General features: G+C 43.3%; 1 long non-coding RNA gene across 1 annotated transcript; it reads right to left on the reverse strand.

Moving 5' to 3' along the window:
- Positions 1–7121: 7121 nt before the first annotated feature.
- On the reverse strand, positions 7122–12024 carry LOC115247947 (uncharacterized). Its single transcript, XR_003887000.1, has 2 exons — positions 11875–12024; positions 7122–7878 (listed from the first exon to the last, which is right to left on the reverse strand). It is a non-coding gene; the product is annotated as an uncharacterized lncRNA (long non-coding RNA).
- Between the last annotated feature and the right edge of the window lie 11188 nt (positions 12025–23212).

Below are 23212 nucleotides of genomic sequence, written 5' to 3' on the forward strand. Positions count from 1 at the left end.
GTTGATAAAAGGCAGTATCTATCTATACAGCAGGAGCTGTGAGAAACACAAATCTCACCTTCTTCCTGAAAATGTTTTCCCTCTGTCCTTATCATGCTCGCCTCACTCTCTGTGGCAGCCACAATATTGTCTGTACCTCCACCATCCGGGTCATCATAACACGGATCAATGAGCACGTTTAGCCGTTTGTTTGTCAGGAGCTCGTCTCTCCGGATTCTGCTGTTTTTGAACATTGTACATTCATACCAGACAGGTTTTAAAAACGATAGAAAGGAGTCAAACTAATGTTGACTCTGTCCACAGTCGGCAGGTTATTCAGCTTGGATGTAAACTGGTTCTGAAGGCAGCACGAATGTTGTCCCCGTCCTCCGAAGAGTCTTTGAACACAGCAGCAACACATGTTGTGGAAGTGTCGGAAACAGGTGCTCCATGGCTCAGGCAGCGCTCTCCTTTTGATATCCTTTATAAGAAACAGACGGTAAGGGCCGGGCGTGTTCATAAACACAGCAAGCGAAAGTCTGTGGAGACCGCTGCATGTCAGCTCCCCTGCGCTAAAAGACGGCGCAGGATGGAGTGTTCTAAAACATTTATGATGACAGAAGATGGGGGAAAAAAGCTGAGCTAATCCACAGATACATGAGTGTGTGGTTTTTATCCACCTATTTAAAGTATTACAGAACTTTAGTTTGTCTGTTTGACCTGGAGAATCACCTAACAAAACTTATTTTTCAGAAACAATGGCTGTGCAATTTAAAAAGTAGCAGTAATAATAAAGCAAGTTGGGATGAAATTACTGACCTACTGGTCTATTTTAGTGGAATTTATGCAATATTAGTAATGTCAATATGACGGATAACAAAAGGTATAACAAAACAAAACTTAAAAATACGTTTTATGGGGATTTAGTTGTGAATTATTTGATAGAAATATAGCCCAAATCAACCTGATTGGAGGTCTTTGAATGTAACTGCATACCAGGTGGACGTTTGGAGAACAAACAAGCCTTTGTCATTTTCACTCCTGTCCTGACAGTTTTCTGAGTTCCATAATGGCATTTCAGTGATTAGAAGCATCGCTGCCTGACTGTCATTTAGAACCGCAGTAAACGCTCTCATCTGTGTGGATCTCACCTCAGGACATTTCTCTTCCACAACGAAACATCAAGGCTGAACGTGTCACTCCAACATGCCCCCCGGGAGAGGCAGGGGCCAGAAGTGCTGACACGCTCGACCTCCAACCGAACGACGCTGGCACAATAAAAATAAATTGCTCGTGGTGATGTGTTAATCCGCTCTGACAAAGCACCTCGCCTCTGAATTAAGATGTCATTTTTTATCACTAAAGCGACACCTGTTTATAATAGAGGGCCTGGAATGACTTACGTGCCTGTTATTCTTGCCTGTGGGGGTGGGGGTGGGGGGGGGGGGGGGGGGGTGGTGTGGTACGTGTGGCCTTGTGTTTCAGTGTCATTAGAACATGGCTGAAATGAGCTCACGAGGGAGCGCTATGAATTTTTACTGTAGAAATGAATTATTTCAGACAGCTACACTGGGATCACATTAAATGTGCTGATACCTCATTTCTGCATGTTCCCTAAATTCCCAGCATGCCATCTGTCATAATAAAACCTATCAACCCCCAACCTAAAACTGTACGCAGGTAAAAAGTCCGTCCACTGATTGCACACACACCTCACTTCATTTACGACGGGCCGATCGACTCTTAAACCCACAGATGAGGACTGCTGCCACCAACGTCACCGCTCAGGATCGACTTCCTGTGTAGCTGAAAGCCTTGGCTCCGCTGCTGTCGGCCTAATCTAGCGAGGGAGTTGGAGCATGCGGCCCAGATGTGGGCCGGGGTGTCCGCCCTCGCAGGGTAATCAGATTGATTAGGGGCAGTAATCTGGCGAGCTGGCACCCGACTCTGCCCTTCATGAGGCTGAGCAGTGAGAACTCACAAGATGGCTGAATGTAACACAGTCCAGAGCAGCACAGGCCAGCTCGCTCCTCTGGAACACTGACATGTGAACGTTTGGGTTCTGACTACGGCATTGTGTCTGTTTTAAATCAAAACCACACTCTGGAAAAAAAAAAAGGCAGAGTTGCATTGGATATTCTTGTACCGGTCCTATGTGTATTATTTTAATTCTGTTTTTTGATGTAATATTGAATTTTTTTCCCCCCCGACTTGACTTCCTTCCATCGGATGAAGCTGCCCTAAAAGTCGATATCAAAGCAGCCAGCATAGAAGAGCAGAGCGGGGCTTATAAACAGGCGCAGCAGCAGGAGGTCTCACGCAGCTCCGGCCTGAGTTTCAGACTTTGAATTCGGCCCATTGAAATGATTTGAGAGGGATGTGGGAACCGAGATAGTGCAGCTGACAAGCTCGGCCGACGATCAGAAAAGGAAATGCTGCTCTCAATGACCTTACTGTTACTCCTAACAGCGTCACATAAGCCTCCTCTTTCTGATACTCGCCTGGGTCTGAAACAGCCATTTCAGTCCCATCTCAGGAAGTAGCCTTTCTCTCATTTCCTGTCTGCGCAAGAACCGTCGCCTGTTTAAATTACGGCCCAGTGCCTCTCGAGTTCCCCGGCACACACTTATCCAGTCTGTTGTCTCTCTCAATCCCTGCTGGCTGCAGCTGGCTCGCCGCGCCATGTTTTTCTGGAGAGACCACAGATGTTGAAAGACTAGATTGCTGATTGATATGCTGCAAGCTGTAGTGAATTGCTAATAGAGAACAAATACAATGTTTGTTTTGTGGATTGTAAATGACTTCAGGATTTAAAGGAATGCCTTGAGGATTGACTTTCAATCAACCTGCCAAGTTAGCGGGGGAGATTGCTGCGTGCCACACATTTGCACAGTAAATATAAAACTGCGGCCAATTAGCTCAGCACAGGTTGAAAAAAAGCTGGAAACCATTAGCCTAGTCAGCCTAAAAGGAAAAGATGACAGTGACAGTGGTTGCATGCAAATATTTATTTTCTCGCAGTAGCCAGGCAACCAGCAGACATTTTTATTTTATTATTTATTAGTGGATTCCATAGAGCGTTCAAAATTGTAGGTGATGAGAAGAGAGCCAGGGTAGCCCTTTTCCAACCAGCGCTTTCAAATTAGAGACTTCCATCTGTCTTGTCATCTAGTTCGCCCGTACTTTAGGGTTACTAGTTTGTGGTGGTTTCCTGTTTTGAGTTTTGTACATTTTGTATAAGTTGTGTCCCTCTTGTGCGTAAGCCTTAGGTTAAAGTTGTGCTTTGCATGTTCCCCCTCTTGCTCTTCAGAGTGCAAATGTAAGTGAAAGATGGTTGCGTCCCATGGTGGGGGGGGTGACCTGCCCAGTGTGTATTCTGGCCCTGGGGTCTTTCTGTCGGGAGTTTGCAGGTTTTTTCCGTGTCTTTGATGGTTTTGTTACCTCCGTCATGGAGGTTAAGTGACAACCAGCCTTTTTTTTTGTTTGGTTTTCCGGATGTTGGTAAAATCCCACAAAGTTATGAACAATGGGCCGAGGAAGCGCAGATCAAATCTACATGGATGGATGAATATATAGCTGCATAAATCCAAGTCAAACACGGACATTTGTTTGGCCACAGACTCTGAATTTTCTTGTGATTATCAGAGGGCTGAAGATCTGAAGGTCATGTACATTTAACCTCAGAATTCATTTAGTCCACCTCTCCTCAGATCCGCATTAAAATATCATTAGTGGGAGTCTTTAGTTCAGCCGTTGTCACCAGCTCTCAGCAAGTAAAACAGCACCACGTTACACGAGAAGCCATATGCAGGCTAATTAACGTCACGGCAATAAAAAGCTACATTTTAGAAAGCGTGAAGAGATACTGGTGAAAACCCCACAGGCCCGTTACCTTCAAGTATGAACCTCAGCACGTCTGTTTCACTACAGACGCACCTTCGGCCTGAATCAGAAGGACATTGTTGCTTTCACGAGGGATGATGTGATTTTTAATGAAAGTACAAGAGTTCCTCAAGTCTAGACCATGTGGTTAAAATCCCAGGCAGGCAGTTAAAAATGAATTTATTGTGCTTGTTTGCATTTTAATGAAAGTTCCAGCAAAATTGGGGAGTTGCAGAGCACCAGACCATTTCTCTCCTTTCTGAGTATGCATAAATGTGGAGTAAAATGCATTCAGGTTTTTACGTCTCCCTCATTGCTCTGGCTGAGCGGTGAGGGGAGGGGGGTTCTACATCATTACCTTACTCATACAGTCTCTGCAGTAATCCCACATGCATATATGAATGAGGCCTTTTCTGCTGAATAACAATCAGTTTAGATTCATTACCTCCACAGAGTCTCTTCCAGCTCATATAAGGCAAGGAGAGTAAAATGGAGCCTTAAGTCTGGCTGATTATGGCAAATCACATTTCTCGCAACATATTTTACTATCAAAATTTTCCACAGAAAAAGGTGGAGGTGGACTTTTGGGTAAAGAGGAAAAGGACACGGAACCGACTGGGAGTCACAGGTTTTGATCAGGATCTGCACGGGTCAGATTATCTTCTGCTTTTGGCTCTTGTGAGGCACCAGTGACTGAACCACATGTATGTTACTTGTCATCATACAGTGGGAGATGGATGGAAATACTTTAGAAAATCTTTGTATATCACTCTTGACCTGACAGCGAAGCTCTCAAGGAACTATAATTCCTACATGTATTAAATGCAATCTATTATTGCAACAGTTTTATTCATGTTATTCAGTTTTACTCAAGAGATATTAAGAGCTCTGTCCATTGCAAAGTACTGGAATTATATAAGAAGGTGGTTCAGAAAAAGAAAAAAAAGCCCTATGAAGACATGTTTTTATTCTTTTATTATTAAAAATGGCCTTTATTTACACAGTTTATTCATAAATACTAAAGTTTAGTAAATCGGGTTTCAAAAGATAACATGAAAATGTCCAAAAGGAATATGTTTTTCTTTTGTTCCCATAAGTTTGAATGTCTCTGTGTGCAGTATTCACAATATCAGAAAATTTAGAGCAGTCACAGGGGATTCTACTGTATATTGTGCAAGTAGGTGCACAGATGAATGACTAACCATAAATATCATTATATTGTTCAGCTGAGCCTCCACATTGTGTGTCCACAAAGACTCAAGTATTGCAGCTCTTTTGACCACAGAACAGTCAGCCTGACATGGTGGCCAATAAAATCAAATGTACAACAACCCCTGTTGAGCTTCATGGTCACATTTGACATTAATCACTCACATCAAGGGTCAGCAGTGAGATTTCAGTCTGCAGGATTCCTCTGATCGCTCCCTCGCACTCCTCAGCAAAACAGACCTCTATACATCACTGCGTCGCTGGGAGGGCTCTTACTGGACACGAGAGCGTCGCTGCCAGAATGAAAAAAAACATCTTCAAGCTGTAATACCACTGGAGGTCTCTTTAACGGCGTTCCTCAGTCTACGAGCAGCAAAGGGGCAAAACCTGCGAGTGGGCTCTATTTCTGTGAAAAGGGAGAAAATTATGTTGACTTTGGAGTCTCAATTGTTTCTCTTCATCACACGAGTGAGGGGTCCAGTGATTTTTATTGGGCGTGCGGCTGACAGTTTGATTTTGACGGTGTACTTTTGACTTTGAAGTTAACCTCTGCAATTTGCCTGCAGAAAAAGGTTGTGACACGCCGGGGTGGCATGTGCAGTATGTGCCGTATTTACCGTGTTGTGCCAAACTGAGTCTCAAGAGACTGCTACAACTGAAGGATAGACTAGGAAAAAGAATCGTGAAGCTCCTCAATCCAAACACGCACGTTGGGAAGTGTTCACACCCCGTCTTGTCTTCCACTCCCCTGTTTGACCTTTTACTTATGTGGTCTGTGAACAACTTTCTGAATCCTCTCAGTGATTTAAGAAACATTAACATTGTTTTTCCTGCCATCGAGTTTTAGGGTCACATCCCGCAGAGAACAGGGGGGATTCCAGTCTTCCAGAGTACAGCAACAAAACAGCTACATACCTCCAAGAGGAGGGTAAACAGAGCATTTTAAGTAACATCGCTAATGCAAATCTGTCATATTGTAGCAATTGGTCCAGTCGCAGGTATCAAAAAATCAGGCAGTCGATCATTTATATACACGATTATTCAGATCTGACGTGTCATGCTCTGCTGCAAAAATCCTGTTTTTCTTCTCTTGTGCATGTGGAAGACCATTTGGAAGCAATTTTTCTTTGTTAATATGGGTCTTATTTTAATTGTGGTAATTATAGGTTAAACTGTTCGGCCACTCCAAAAGTGCTCACCGGCTTTAGACAACACGACAACTTGACTCCTTTCAGTTCGTACCTCCGTGGAAGGAAAGAGTCCAAATAAAAGGACTTTTTCCACATGCAGGGCAGGTTTATTTAACTGAAACCAGTAGAACTTGTGCATTTGTCTATCGGTGTGCTACATCATAGAAACAACACGTGAAGCTTTGAGTCCAGTTGGGTTTTGACCAATATTTATATCCGGGTACAGAAAATCCAACCCTTTCCCATTTAACTTCCATGAAGTTCTGTAAAAGATCTGTCTGAAATTTGGTGGGGAATAGGGATCATCTTATTATGTGAAAAGTCTTCTTTGTTTGTCCTTGCTACCAGAGAGCTCTTTGAAATGGAAGCAAATACTTTATCAGCCTGAAACAGCCATGAAAACTCACGGGGCTGTTTAAACTAGGATTTTCCAGAGAATAGTTATGTAAACTGGATTGTTGTTTTTTTTTTTCGGTGAGAAAGTAAAAGTGGTAATTGTCCACATTCCAACAATTTTCAACACATAAACTATGGAACTGTCAACCCAGCTGCTAGCAATTTGGGTAGCAGATAATAATCACGCTACATGCAAAGCAGTGTTCTTCTGTCAGGCATTCGGCTGCGGCCCATGCTGTAAGGGATCTGAGACATTTAAAGGAATGGTTGGTTTAGTTTCAGTAACCTTGGAAGAGGGGAAAATATAGGCCTGCTCTGGCCACATTAACAATCTCATTCCTCCAGCAATGCAGATAATTTATCAAGAGGAAACCAAGCAATGCATAAGCAGTTTAAAACCAGCCTATTTGGTGTACATACTGTCAATGTTAAACCCAGCAGGTCAGTCTGGAACCAATATTTGCATTTTTTTTTTTTTATTCTTTCCTATCAGGACTTGTAGGTACAGTAGCGAGCTCTTTAACACTGAGAGACACGTTTACAAAACCCAAGAGCAAACAGAATAATAGCAGCATGTATCACAGCCAAGCTCTCGAAAGAAGCTATGGCAAAAATCTCAATGTCTTTACCACATGCAGACACAGGCAGCAACTGCAGCGTCCTCCTGCATGATTTACGTCCCATTCTCAGTCTCGCCGCATGCTCCTTGGTCACCTCGCGAACAGCTGGCGGAGATATTTGATTGGTTGTCAGGCGGGTTTCATAAACTGTGTTTTACGTCCTTCTCTTCTTGCTCGAATGATCTTGTTTCACTTTGGGTCACGTGGCTCCTTCGCCAGTGCCCTCACACAAACGAGGCCGTGGCAGCGATTTCAGGAAACTGTCATATTTGTTCAGAACAAGAAACTTGTAATAATATTGATGGAGTGACGACATGGAGAGTCATAGTCAAGTCAAACATCTGACAGTAACTTCTTGTGAGATTTGGACATAAATTTGCCTTGAATGCTGTCGCTTGGCTTGTCTGTGTGAGCTGACCAGTGGTTGTTCCGTAGCAGCCCGAGAGAGAGACGTCGGAGGAATAATCGATCTGGATCTAGTCCCCCTGTGCTGCGAGGCTGCCCGACAGGTGCTGCTTCAGTTAGAGGGGTTAGGTGAACCGTGTCCTCAGATTTCTTCCCTCTTGGAATGATAGATAAGTGGAACAGTCTTTCTCGGCCTCCTGTGGGCAACGTGAAGGTAGTTGGGTTTATCGCCAGTGTTTCTCGTAAAAAAAAAAAAATCCATTAAAGCATCTTCACCACCCATTAAACACGATCAAACAAAAGTGAAAACTTGAAACTAAAAACAAAACTAAATTGTTTGAGGAAGAAAACTAGGTACAGCATATAAATATTGTACATAGTGTTGATATATGCATAAGTGTTCCACTGACCCCCCCCCCCCCAGGTGTCAACAGAGGTGTGTTACTACTGGATATCAGCTCTGAACTATTATATCTTTGCATCAAAAACACATCTTAATAAAGGCACTAACATCAAAATACAAACTCTCCGATTACACAGTAGTTTTACAAAGCTTGAAACAGCAACGCTAGCAGAAAAACCATTGTTAAAAATGTAAAACACGGTCTGGCTCGTGGAATTTACTAAATTGAGCAGAGGGATTGAACGTGGAGACAGTTGCGGCGCGGTGAGGGTGCTGGAGGGTTATGTGCAGATGAGGTTGCAGGCTGGGTAAAGGCAGGTCAGACACACATGCTTTGTGTCCCCCAGGGAGTCATGCAAAACGAGACAGGAGCGCTGCAGCTCCTGGGCGCCACGCAGATGAGCTTATGAAACGCTATGCTGTCCTCCTAGATGGGTTTGCGGTGTGGAGGGTGTGAGGAGAGTGCATCCCTGCTATCAATCACCCAGGCTGGAGCTGGGAACCAATGCTCCCAGTTCAGCCATCGGGAGGGAGACATGGGGCCAAGGCTACATTAAAGGCATTGGGTGTCCCGTCCCTCAGCATGAGAGGGTTGGGATGAAGTCAAAGGAAAGCGGCTGAGGGGATAACAACCAGGAGGTGTGGTGCCGAGTAACCGGAGAGGTGTAGTTGAACGTGGAGACAAAGTGAGGAGTCCAGACAGGGGCAGGGTAGGGACACTTTTGTAGGACAGCCCGTGAAACCTGAAGACACATGCAAAGACAGAACACTGACATCGTCAGAACACGGGATTACAGCCCAGACGTCAGTCCGTGAACTCATCACCTTTGGGTCACGTGTTGTGTAACTCGGACAAGAGGGCTTTCTTGAGTTTGTCAGCCTTTGCTCCGAGTCAGGAGTCACTCAGGACCTCGTTATGCACGCTGAGCTGCAGTGTGATCACACATGGCAACTGCTGCAGATCCAGGGTGAAAGAGTCTGCCAGCGCACAGCCTCACGCTCAGGGTATCTGGTGTTGACAGATGGGCAGCAGACACACCAGGTACCAGTCAGGGCCCTTCGAGAGGCAGCTCTGGAAAATCATTCACCTATCGTTGCAAGGAGTGAGATTCTGTATGTCGGCAATTTTCTTTAATCTCACTTATGTCACAGGAAATAAGAATAGTGCAAATTAAATTATTTTTGACAATAATATTCCTGAAAAACCATAATGAAAAAAATCTAACCAAATGTAATTGTTTCAAATAGTGTATGTTTGAATATTTGGAACTATTATCCCTATTAATAATCTTAGTGAATGAAAAAAGAGGTGAATATAGCAGGAAGGTTATGGGTTCGATTCCAACACTGAGAAACTCTATAGGGAGTTTGCATGTTTTCCCCTTTCCTATGTGGGTTTTCTCCAGGTAATTCTGGTTTCCTCCCACAAACCAAAAACATTGAACGTACACATTTGCAGACTCTAAATTACCACTAGGTGTGAATGATGCGTGTGTCCTGTCAGGGACTGGTGGAGGAAACCTTCAAGTAACTTGGATGACTACAACACACCCAGATAAAGAACCCAATAATATTAGGTGACAAAAATAACCCTAAACAGTTGGATAAAAACAAACAGATTAACCAGCCCTTTGTTAACAGCCCAGCTCTGACACTGATTAAAGGGGCACCTGTAACACAAGTCTGCAACAAACTGCTGGATCAGTATGTTACATTTCTAATAAGCATCACCAAACAGGGAGGGGGGCTGGGGGGGGGGGGGCTGTAGGTGGAAAAGAATGGCTACTGTATGGGAATGTAATGAGAGCCAGCTGTGGCTGGCCATAGGCTCTGTGTTGTCAGCATGCTGGAGGAGTTTGCCTTTATGAATGACATACAGAACAGTGAATTAGAATAACCATTTTACTAATATTATTATATTGCGCTTGCATTTATATGATAATCTTGAAAGCTAATTACATGAAATATAACTCGAGTCAGAGTTCTCTTATCTCAAGCTTCTAAACTAATGATTTTGGTGGACATCCTCCAAAAAGCAGCAGGTTCAGATGCAGCTACGTCATAATTCTGGATAATGAGGTGGAATTTACCAGTTCTAAACCTGTCTTATAAGAATTTCACTGTCCTCTGCTTAATCATTTAAGCCAGGAGGGGCTGAACTCAATAGTGCAGTGCTGCATCACAGTGCCACATGCACACGCATGAAACTGTGCATACAAAAATAAAAGGGGGGGGTGAAAAAAAAAAAGTTCTGTCTGAGCAATCGTGATAAACACTACATCATTTTTATTAACAGTACTAAATCAGACTGTGCTGCAGAGGGGACCTACAATACTCCTGAGAAGCTCCCAGAATGACTCCACCCGGGTGGACACAGCATTGCACATTTTGAGCATGTAATGTGAGGTGTGGGAATATTAAAGACAGAAATCTTTTCTCCCATTTTTTTCCCCCTTGCTTAACACATTCATGTTTGGAATTCTCTGTTAGCAGCCAAACATTTTTCTCTCCTTCATTTTCATAAAAGTTAGCACATATTTTTTATTACAGCATTAAAATTTGACAAACAAGAACAGATTGAAATTATCACTCTTCCGTCTTGGACCCCCACATCTCTGCTCAGCATCCCCAGCTGTGGACCTCCCCTGCTCTCTGTGTGGGCCGGGGCTGGGCCCGGGACCGGGGTGACTGGGGAGTAAAGTGGTAAATTCACATGCATGCCCTTGTAGCGCTTTGCTTGCTGCTCTCATGGAACTCCATTTGCCCCTGCTTTTCTAATTACCACTGTAAGCACATGCACTCTACTTGAGCCACAATTTGCTGATAAGTTGCTTTTCTACAACACAGACCACTACCAGTCATTAGAAACATGATCTCCTACGTTGTGCCAACCCCCGGAGCCTGTGAAAACACTGAACTAACTGCAGGATACTTGGCCATGATTGCCTTAATGCTGCTCTTCAAGTCCGATCCATTGGGGTTTATATTGCTATTAATCTGAACATTGTTTGTCTTCGTTTGACCGAATTTACCACATGCATATTTGGTGGAAAAAGAACTACATGAAAGGAAAAAGAGGCAAGTGTTTTGTCTCTGGTGCCTGCGATATGATATAATATAATAGATGACAAACTTCTAAATATCAATTTAAAACTTGTTTGGAGATAGCTGGATTGAAATGTTGACAAAAGGGACCAAGAATAGAGCCCTGAGTTACCCCAAAGGCAGAATTTGTGGAACTTGTGTGTTGAAATGTGATCGGCCACAACCAGAGAATAGTCCTTTTACCTGTAAGCAGATTTTGCATTTACAACCATTTTCCAGGGCATCTGCTCTGATTTCAGCCAAATTTAAGACCCAGATGCAGTCTGGTGAAAATGATTTTAAAAGTTGTGAACAAACTGTCATCCGAGTCATCAGAAAACAGATTAGAGTTCACTGGCAAAAACAGAACTTTATTTTGTAAGAATAGACATTTCTTACAATTCAAATAAGAAATATTTTAAAAGAAGCAATGTGTTTGGAGAGGGAAAGATTGTAAGAACGGGTGTGGCAGTGACCTATGTGTAAGGCCTCTAGGCCGAGGGATGCTGAATACTCTTCACCCGGGCAAAGGTTCACTCCGATCATCTGGGCCAATCTGTTCCAGACGTGGTAAATGACACATTATTGGATCCAGACCTGACAAGGGCTGTGTGTATATTACATTACCAGACACCAGGCTCACTTAAGCTTCATTACCTACATCTCTCCTCCCACCAAGAGAGAGAAAAAAGAGCGAGAATCTTACCCACAGCCTCTCACTGAAGGTGTTTCTCATTCCAGGCTGGGCAGATACTCGGTAGTGTCTCTCCCAGTTTTCTGTCCTCCTCTCTTTTTCTCTTCTTTCCTCTCGCCGCTCTCTGCTCTGGGAACCTGTTAAATATAACAACACCGGAGTCCACCCTGGAACACACAAGACGATTCTGCCCGCAGGGATTCTGAGGGAGATATTAGAAACACACCGGTGAGGTCACCCCACCCTCCTCTCTTCCCACACTAATGGAACGGTCTGGGCTGATTTGAGAAGTATGGAGTTGTGTGAGACGGTCCAACACAGAAATGATCCCACTGTCTTGCAAGCAGCTTATTGAAGCTACGGTTAGCTTTTTAAAACAAAAATCATTATTGGTGCTGGTATATGTAGTGAACTAGGGGTTTCTAAAAACCATGAGGATATTTGTGAATAAACATAGGGGAACTGTTCAGGGTGAAAATATCTTTATATGTGACTGTTAATGGTAAATAAATTGGTGTTGGGTGAATTGGAGACTGATTAGAAGTTTAGAGATAATATATTACAGCTGTGTGACATCTCCGGCCACTAGGGGCGCTAATGTGTCAAGTGTTCCTCTGGGTCATATTAGATGGTTTGAAAATACGATTTGGTGGCACGATTGTCCTTCTATAAACAAATGCATTATCTTTGTGCGGCAGCAAGAAATTCCATGTATTTAACAAAGATTTAACCTTCACGTCAGCTCAAATCATCAACGGACTGCTTCTTCATGATAAATATAGGATATTTTTACACATAATAGGGCATCAACAAATGGAGTTGGTTCAAATGTTAAGGACATACAGCAACAGCATACAACAAATTTCAGACAAGGGCATCCCACTCAAATTTTAGTTGGGGGGGGCTTTTAAAACTGCCAACAGGTGTTTGTCTTTAAAGGACTGAAGAAGTGTGTGTATACCCATAAGTGCTTTTATACTGCTCAGGAATACATTCCTCAGGCTCAGATTCCTTATTTAACATAGAATTTGGCTACGTTAAAATATGGGCATCAGGCTGCAATTTAAGGGAGTAATCCCAGGCTGAGGTGAGTTGTAATAAAAGTACTTAGCGGTGTAAGGCCACACCCGTCGCCTCAGTGTGTCTACTGATGTCAAACATTCAGATTTACAGCTGATAGTGTTGCTCTCTGTAACGCATGGATCACCACACCCCGTTGACCCCCGAACCCCAGAGATCCTAATCACACAACAATCAGACTTATTTTCCTGGCCGCGAGGTTCACCTTCCACCATTTGCCTGTTGCATCCTCTGCCGGGGTGGAAGGACATGGGATGCTGTGAGACCAGACGGGTAAAGATATATGTGCCTTCTGGAATGATAACTGAAATCTGCACTCACCAGCGACAGCTAAGATATATGTGCTGCGAGGATCAGGGTTACAGTAAGAGGCCTGCAGCTGTAGCTTCCTCAGTAGCCTGAGAGGAGTCGAGAAACCACATTATATACGGCGCGCCATATGTAACATAAAATAATAACAGCTGTGCCATGCTTGTAGAACCATAGAGGAGATTATCTTTTATGTCTTTTGTGCTTAGACCTCTTTACATTTCTTTTTATGCCACGAATGTGTTTAAGGCAAACGGATATAAAAGAATTAAGTACATTGTGATATTTATTTCTTGCCAGTTGCTCAGTTATTACACTGAAAAAGGCTTATTGGGAGTATATTTTAACTATCTATCATTCATCACTGTCTGTATGACATCAACCTTTTTCTGCTGTTTTTTTTTCTCCCTTTCATCGCTTTGCTGTAGTTTGTTTAAACTCGTGTTCCATTGGTTGCAGGGGTCACGTTGATGCCAACGATTGTGAAATACACGGATGCAATTATAATTATTGAGGAAAGAAATCTGGCAAGTTGGAACTCTCTGCTCGCTCTCCTAAAATTTAGCACTCTCGTTCAATTACTTTATTCATTTAATTCACAGTGAAATAACTGCTTCATCAAAAATGACGCTTATTTAACAGCTCAATACCCAAACTTTAAGGTTAAAGCAATGTTAAATAAATTAAATTCTGTTACCTTTTATATTGTTTTCTGGTGTTGTACTGTACATATGGGAGTGTGTGTGTGTGTGCGTGTACAGGGTGTGAGGTTAGATGGTCATGGAAGGCAGCTCCAGCTACACTGTTCCAGCTCATTAGCTGTGATTAATCGGTATGTGAGTGTTCCCATGGTCCCCTCTGCCTGCTGGAGAGAGAGAGAGCTCACCTTGGAGGGCACACAGTCTGGACAACACTCCCAACACTCTGCCCTACAGACTCTAGACATTATACTGTACATGCAGGTTCAACTTGCACACTTCTATAGTAGCGTCCATCTGTAGGCCGACCAAACTAAAGAAAATCCCAGAATTGTAAGTTCAGTAAAAGCTTTATGCAGACTCCTCAAAATAGAGCTTATTTAGCATGTTTTGGGATTTACATGTTGAATATAACATGCTGATTAATTTGTTAGGAAAATATGTATAAAGCAGTTAAAAATATTAGAATATGTCTGAATCATATGTGAAGCATTTCTATTTTTTTAAAAAAAGATTTATTTCTTATGAAGCATTTAAAAAACTGTTCAAAGTGCTCATTAATATCTCCTAAAAGACTAATTTAAGGTCACAGAGGAAAGAGTTGCTATTATTACACTGATCACGTGAAAAATGATGCGTTATATTAGAGTGAATTAATGCATGGTTCATTTTCGACCCCACATTTCAGCTTCTCTGCTGAAACGAGAAGAAATTCAGGTCCGCACACAAATATACATCGATGTAGGTCCGCTAAATTAAGACATAATAAATTCAGTGGCCCTTTTGTTTTTTTCACATGCTGCACATTTATGCTCTCTAATCCAGCGATATAAGAACCATCTGTGTAAATCCTGTTCACAAAGGATGGATGAGCTGCAGCGTGAGGAGCACCATATCTGCTGCGTGATGAGGCTGCAGCCACAGGATCAAGACTTTTACTGTGCTGCTCATGCTTCTCCAAATAAATAAGCCTCCACACACACACACACACACACACACACACACACACACACACACTCAGGGGCAGTTTAGTGCTTTTATTCTGGTTTTGTAGCTTTCTGGCACAGATGTTCAAACTTTATTTTCTGTCATAATCCAGCTAAACAAATGTAAAACGTGCTAATAATTCAAAATATCTTTCTAAGAAGACAATGTGAACAACAACAATGCTTAACAAGCTGGTTGCAGGTGAAAAAATGATTTTCCGTCTCAGGTTTAAGTGTGTTAAACCTGAACTTGTTGCTAACCACACGTGTCAAGAGTGGACCACGCTGAACCCTGCTTCACTTTCATTTATATCCACCATCCTGAGATAATTCAGACACAAATATGCTTCAAGCTGCAGAGGTTTCTTAATTTCCTGTGTGGGCCACACACAGCTATCCAGTTCTGTTGGCTCTGTGCTTAAGAAACTCAGACAGAATATCCACTACCATCATTTTGAATGCTGAAATAGATTTCCATCTTAAAATGGGAGTAAAATAATTAAGAAGGTTCCAAAAGTTTTAACAAAACCTAAATGAATTAAAAGCATGTCAACAATATGATCTAATTAATGTTATTGCAACAGTTCAGCAGATTTTTATTGTTGGCTTCATCAGTGCGAAGACAGATGTTAAAAGAAACTTTATATTTTTTTTAAATGTTGAAAGCTGTGATACGTTATGAGCTTCAGATCTGCCAAATAAATGCAAGGAGCCTGCTGGGAGGAGAAAGCAGAATGACAGGAGAAAGGCCAAGACCCAGGAATTAAACAGAGCCGCCCGCTCTGCACCGACAGAATCACAGCGGCCAAACAGAGCGCTCATTGTCTGAGGCAGACACCCCTGAGTTCTGTCTGTCGCCCCTACTCCCACCTGATCCACCGTCCTCCCTTTATCCAAAACTATGAACTACGCATTTTATTGTTGGTGACCCCTGGAAGGCAAAACGGCGACCACTTTAAAGAAAAGCTCCGCTGTGACGGCATTCGCCCCTTAAAGTGCACAAACACTCATCTGAAAATGACCTCTGAATATATTAGATACATAAAGATCCTGAAAATGAGACCACACAAACACGCGGAATCACACAGAGGGCCACAGGAGTCAAGAGGCAGCCAGTGACAGATAAATAACTCAGGAGTGGAAATGCATGATTGATGTGGGACTTTTCATTTCCACACCTTTAAAAGGTCTCTTTTAGCTCCGGCAGCAAACAGGCCGAGCGCTCTTTGCAGTTCAAAGCTTGGCTCAGATCCGGCCTTCCTGGTCAGGCTCCCGGGGACAAGAGTCGCTTTATGCAGTTGACGGGGGCCGCGGCGCTGCTGGTTGAGGCTCCACACCTGTGTTTGCTCCTTTCCCCAATAGCCGAGAGCTGCATGTGCTATTTTGAGCTTAGAGCACAAAGTGTCTCACTCAGGAGAAAGCGAGGTGAAGGATCTCGGCCCTGGGTTTGATGTGGCTGGAAGTCCTGGAAACCTCTGGATCAGGGTGCAGATGTGCTGAGAACCTATGACGTTATAGGAGAAACCTATGAAATCCAAGACCCGGCTCAGTGTTTTCGAGTGGCTAAACGGGGAAATTGCACAAATTCATTAAAACTAGTGTTGTGCACCGACGTATCACGGTTCCTTCAGAGGTATTGCATGTGATTTGATATTATTGGAAGGTTCAGGGAGCTAACTCTGTTAGGACAGACCAAATGAAAATGAGCCGCTCTGTTATTGAGCAAAGGGAGGTCAGTCCAAGTGCAAAGAGAACTCCGAGTCAAAACAAACACTCTTGCTGGTTTCTGATGGGATGGCACCGTCACTTTTTCCCACATTTCTACCGACAGCTCCGTCCACAATCACACAAACCAGGTGGTCATTATGGCATTACGACAAACTTTCCAGATTTAATTCAATTTTCACCCAAAAGACAAAAAAAAAACCTTCACATTCTTGCCATTGGAATGATGCATCTTATATTTTATACATGTTGACTGATAGATTTGGAGCTGTGTTCCACAATGGCTCCGCTCTGCCAGCCCATAATGACCTGAATCGGGAGGTTTGAAACTGTCAAAACACGTCAGTTGTCAAGTAACCTTGTCCTAGTTAAAGCCTAAAACAGGAGAGACACTGTTACCAATGGACCCGTTTTTCATCTAAACTCGTAACTGGCAGTCCCAGTTTGTAGTTTATTACCCGGAGACAGGAATTTTGACAAATCATTCAGCTCAGCAAACTCAGTTGTGGCATAGTTCAGCAATTAGGCTCCTTTCTAAAGAAGGTCTCCTCCTCTGGACCAGCCATGCTAGATTTATGTGCACGTTTGTGCTCGCAGACAGGTTCAAAGCCCTGCGCAGGGGAGCGGGAGGATGACACATGGAGGATTTCATAAATAAGGTGGAACACACGCGTAAATCTGAATGCTGGTCTTCTAGGGAGAGGGAGGTGGACAGCAGGGGGTGAGAGAGGTGGAGTGTGGAGTGAAGGCGTAGCAAAATAATCAGCCTGAGATGAGGGTCAACAGGTCTCAACTCATCTGTGGGACTGACGAGGTACAGGAGGGGAGAAGAGGCCGGGACGACGGGGATTTTTCAGTCTGATAGCAAATAACAGTGTTTGTGAATACTGAAGCTTCTCAGGGAGACGAGAATGTTCAATAAAGCAGCTCACGTTAAATTTTTACTTCCAGTGAGCCAAGACTGAACCCTCTGTCAATATTTAGCTTCCTTTTAATGGGGTGATTTTTTGCTACTGTCTGTCCACGATGGCCAATGAGTAGCTGCAAAATCAGTGTCCCAGTGTACCTGAGGACAGCTCTTGGTGGCCCATTATTTCCTTCTTGTTCAGAGATTCATAAAGGCAAAGCCTTTTTTTTACATGCCAAACATTTCTTTGCTTTAGCTCTACGTATGGGATGTTTTGTGTCAAAGGTTTCCATGTTATTTTATCTGATTTTCAACAACAGAAATAGACTCTTGTGGCTCTGTTGCAGCTTGCAGATCAGTTGAAAGTTCCAGAGGCAGAATAGGTCAGAGTTCCTCCCAAACTATGTTTTCTACAATCCTTTAAATTTGGTGCTGTGTTTCACTTTTTTGTTTCAGTCCAAATAAATCTGAACTGTGGTCAAAAAGTTTTGTCATTACGCTCCACTTTCTTTATTACTTCCAGATCCAAATTTAATAATGCTCCATTTGATGTAATTATTTTGAAAAATAAAGGGATTTTTTTCGGATAATGTTTGCTCAGGCTCACAGATGTAAAACTGGATCTGGTTGTACTTTCGGTGTTGACTGCCAAAATAAAAGAAAGATGGTAAGCTTGTGTATGCGTGTCAGTATTTGGTTATTAACATGTTGTGTTTTGTGAATTTGAAACCTCTGACGCTGTTTAACTACCACGCCTACATTTTAATTCTTTGAGGCCCAAGTTAATGTAAAAGCTTCTGGTTACACAATCAGTGAGAACGAGCATCTGTTTTTTTCTTACTCTCAGCAGGCAACACCTAAAGCTGTCCATCGTCAGCATGCGTGTGTGTGTGTGTGTGTTTGTGTGTGTGTGTGTGTGTGTGTGTGTGTGTGTGTGTGTGTGTGTGTGTGTGTTAATACAGTCTTTTAGCCTGTTTGACCTTCCACTTAAAGCAAACGTTGAGCTCAAATGCTATTAGCTATTCTTTTTTTTTTTTATTTAGCTTTGATTTTCACTTCAGGGCAGTGATGCACCATGGATACTAAATATTTTATCAAGACAATTATTTGCGACCAGGCAACAAATTAGTTTGATTGCTTTATCACTTATATTTTTGAGGCATGACTGGACAGGACTGGCACCCTCAAGAGCCTCCTACAGCTTTGTAGGCAGTGTGGAAACCATGGGAGTCAGCGTCAACCATCATTTGGTTGTCAGGGAGAGTAAAAAAATAAATGAGAACTGAAGTGCTGAGACTGGCCTGACCTCGCGGATGATTGCCGCTTAAATGGCTGGGACTGAAATTGGGCATTTTACACCCTGGCAGCTGCCCAAAGTGCAATTTGTCCCAGCCTTAACGACAACATAGCCCGAATAGCATGTCACATCAAATAACCGAGGAACTGTCACGTCCCACCTCACGTGGATCTGCGATTAGAAAAATAGAGTTAATCAGAAAATTCCATCGGATCAGCTGTGATTAGCCTGAGCAAAACACACCAAAGCATAATTATGCAGCCAACTTGGGTTTTATGTAATGTTCCTTATGTGAAATTATTTTCTGGCACATGGATTTACAGTGAGCAAAATCTATAGATGGAATATGAAGCTTAGAAACTTTAGTTTCTGCGGTACGAAGCATAGCTGTGGTATTATTTCAGGGCTTTACTGTGTAACAGAGGTAAAACTTTCAGATCGGTACAGGAAGCAGCGGTAAACTATGGGGATTTTACCAGGTGACAAGCAGATAATAACAGTCTTTAACTCGATTTTCGGAATGTAATTACCTGATAATTAGACAGAACTATGAGAGTGCGTTTACATTCTTAGTTTGAGCCTTTGATGCACTGGTTCTGACTATGCTATAGGCCAAAAACCTACTGAAGAGATCTAGTATTCCACTGCCAAAATGCTAAACTACATGATACATAAATTCTGATATATCTAATTTTGAAAATCTGCAGACACCCATAAATTGCATTTGGAGCTGTGAGTATACAGAAACACTGTATGAGGTCCTCCCCCCTGTTATTCTTTTGGTTTACAGCCGTAATCTGGAGGTACACCTCAGCAGCATCTGCTTGGGACTGACAGGCTTAAGAGTCTGAGCAGGGATCACTTCTAATGGAATCCAATCCCTAGCTGTCTATTTGAGAGTGCTGGAACTAATCGATAAGAGAGGGGGGCATCTGTGAAAGAGATGTCCGGACAGGCATCGTTGACTGCACTGGAGCCAGCAGGGCTACTGTCTCATGGCCCAGCTCTGGCATTACAGCCCTGCATTACCACATGACACGCTAGACGAGCTGGCTTTGATGCAAAATATGCGAAGATGTGAACCGATGAAACTGGCACATTCATCTCCTGCCTTCTAATTTTGTCATCCATGGCGTCTCGGGCGTTATCGCTTCTCCCCTTCAATCTTTAATCCCCAGTCCATGTCCTCCTTTGCATATTTTATATCGGTTCTGTGTTAAGTCCTTCCCCTCAGAACTCAATCCCCAGTCTGGCCCTCTGCTTGAGCCCCTCAGCTGCTGGTCTGCTCTCACACTAACCCCCTTGTTTATATCAGGGACGCAATTAAGTCGAAGCCAAGTAGAGGAGTCCCAGAGAGAGCGGCAAGAGTGCAAACTTGTGAGTCAAATTTCAACTTCTACACTCATATACTCCTCCCTCCCCTGTTCCACTCATTTTCTCTCCTGTCTCCTCTCTGACGCTTTTGAAATGAAAAAAATAAAAGTCTGTCTCCATGGAAACCAGAGCAGATACAACATTGTTCAATTACTGGCCAGCAAAGCTTGTTTGAAGTGTTTCCGTATAACTGGAAAAGGTCCACTGGCATGTTGCTTCGGATACGTTGATGGCTGAAGCAAGACATTACCTCATCTGTTTTTTTGATGGAATTTCAAACACAGAACATTTATTTATTCATGCAGCTCGTGCACCCATGTATTGATTGTATGACATGATTGATGAATTTGTTTCTGTTTGAGCATTTCTTTTATTTTTGGCTTCTACGCCATTTCTTTTTGAGGGCGATTTCTGGCTTCTTGGAGAAGCTGAGGTTCACCTTCTCCACATGTGTGGTCTGTTGGCCCAGGGGACCCATCCAAGAACCTCAGACACACGTGTGCAGGCAGAAGCGGTAGTGTAACGCCGAGTAGATGAACAGTGTCCTCACTGGCCGCTGGGCACGCTCCACCTCCAAACAATGCCAAGCTAACTGCTTTGCAGTCGTGCATGCAAGTATGCAGGGCAGGCATATTCTCGGGCCAGACACTGCAGCGACACCGCCACATACACAGCGTTGGTCTCCTTATGACAAATCAGAGGAAAACATTTGGGATGGGCATTTTTCCAGCTTCTTTGAGCTGTTTGAAGAAAGTTTCTTGTGTATGTTGTTGTTCAGGTTGCTCTGCATGTGTGAAATGTGAAAGGTAGACCTTCAATAATGATCTCAAGCATCCTCCTGCTTCCTGAAATGCTGCTCCCTTGATTAGCTTGAGTTGTATTTTCACTGCCTCATCCCTCATCAGTCCATATCCCCCGCACGTGCGAAACCAACGGCACGCCTTGTTTGAAAACACTGGTTCCTCGTCGGGTTCAAGCATCTTGATGGCCCGAATCCAACATTCCAGTCCAGCAGCGCAAGTGTGCCTCACTTTCTCGGGGGAGATGCAGGCGAAAACTCCAGGGATAGGTGCAGTGTTGATGGACAGGGGGATAAACAGAGGGATTGTCCCTGACCTCCCAACACCAGACCTGAGGAAGACGAATAGCCCCCCAATGGGCCCTGAGCAGATAAAATACACCCTACCGTCTTCAACACCAGGTGTGACAGTCATCAGGGGTGGCCTATCAGCAGGAGGCACAGAAAAGGGGAGGTAAGGGCGAGGGGGCACATTAGGAACATATCAGCAATTACTCTTAAGGTTTATTTTTCTTCCTGCTTTAACGCCTGGATACCAAGTTACATTCATCCTGCTGTTGATTGTATCTCACGGCCTAAGTGATTATCATCATTTGTCGATTATCTGATAACAGTCAAACATGTTAATGTTATGTTATATTTAACTTAAAGCCCTGCAGCTTGTTTATCTCGCTGATGTATTTTTTTAGAATCCCGTGGCCTTGACTTATCAGGCATGAGTGCTTATCTGTGAAGTTAAGTTGCATCTTCGCTATGAGCTGCAAATCAAGCCCATTATGTAATGGAATTCACAGGGTCGGAGACATTTTTGTCTCTTTTTCCAGACCCATTAAGCACTGTGGCTATATCATATCTGAAATACAGTGATTGGCGTCAGTCTGTTTAAGCCATGATCTGTGGCCCCACGTCTTCAAACTCACCTCAGCAAAGATGTGAAGGATGAAACTACAGTAGGAAATGTGTTTTAGGTGCAAACATCCAACAGGCCAGACAAATAAATGAATATATATGTAGGTTGACTTGTGGAATGGACATTTTGCAGATGTGACCACAAATATTACTGGTGAATAACATGACCAATTTTCTTCTGAGCCAGAACAAACAAAATGTGGTGAAAGAAGAGCCTTTGCGAAGTGTCAAATGGGTCTGCAAAGTCGAAGGAACGTTGGGTGCAAGAGGAGCTTGTGTGAAAAAAGGAAGCCCAGACCTCTAATTTCCTGTGTGAGCATTTGCTGTAGAAGGGGAAGGCCAAACCTCTCTGCGGCTATCAGAAATCAGACCAATAGTCCCCTAAGCCACCCCTGCCCTCGCCATACCCTCTCCCACACCGTCCCCTCCTCCTACTTTCCTGTCAGTTTGAGGCCCAGGGCCACTGTGAGTTAACCTCGCTCAGCCATGACCAGAAAACAGAGTGATATCTTACTCATCTAATCCCCCTCTCAGTCATCATGCAATAAAGTATGCCTCGCAACCCTTGACCCCGCAAGTCAGAGCAACCCCTCCATGCTCCAGTAACACCGCCCTGCCAGCCCCCACCGAGGGACACATAAAGAAGAGAAAGGTCGGGACAGTTTGGCAGCAGAATTACACGGCCTCATAAGCATTGTCACAGTCAAGTTGGAATAAGTTTGAAGTTCAGGCTTCACACTGTGGAGCGAAAACTTAATGTTAAAACATAAATGTATGAGGGCAAAATGTGCAATAATACAACAATCATTTGAACAGAAGTTCGTTAAGACAAAAAAAACCAAAACGGGAATCAACTATTTGTTGTGGGATCCTGACCTGGGCTCCCTCAAAACCCGAACCTTAATGTGCGTCTGCTCCGAGATGTGAGAGCCTGTTAAGTGTTCTACCTGCACATCCCCAAACACCGTCTATGTGGAAAATGGAGGAAAGCTTTTTCCATCACCCACAATGCCTGAGAATGACCTCCTTCCTCTTTAGTTTTACTTCCCCTTGACTAATTCGCAACTTTGCTTCTGTTGCCGTGCAGACAAAAGTAGAAGGACAAAAGTTTGTCATGTCTTTTCCAGACCTTTAATTTTATTAACTAATTTTTCAAAAGAAGTAAAGTTCATGAATTTATCTTGATCGTCACCTCATTTCATTCACACATCTGGGAGTTGATTGCTTTAATCCGCATAAATGAGTTTTACACTCATATTTAAGACA

This window comes from Takifugu rubripes, chromosome 22 (assembly GCF_901000725.2).
Source record: "Takifugu rubripes chromosome 22, fTakRub1.2, whole genome shotgun sequence".
In the NCBI taxonomy this organism is placed as follows: Eukaryota; Metazoa; Chordata; class Actinopteri; order Tetraodontiformes; family Tetraodontidae; genus Takifugu; species Takifugu rubripes.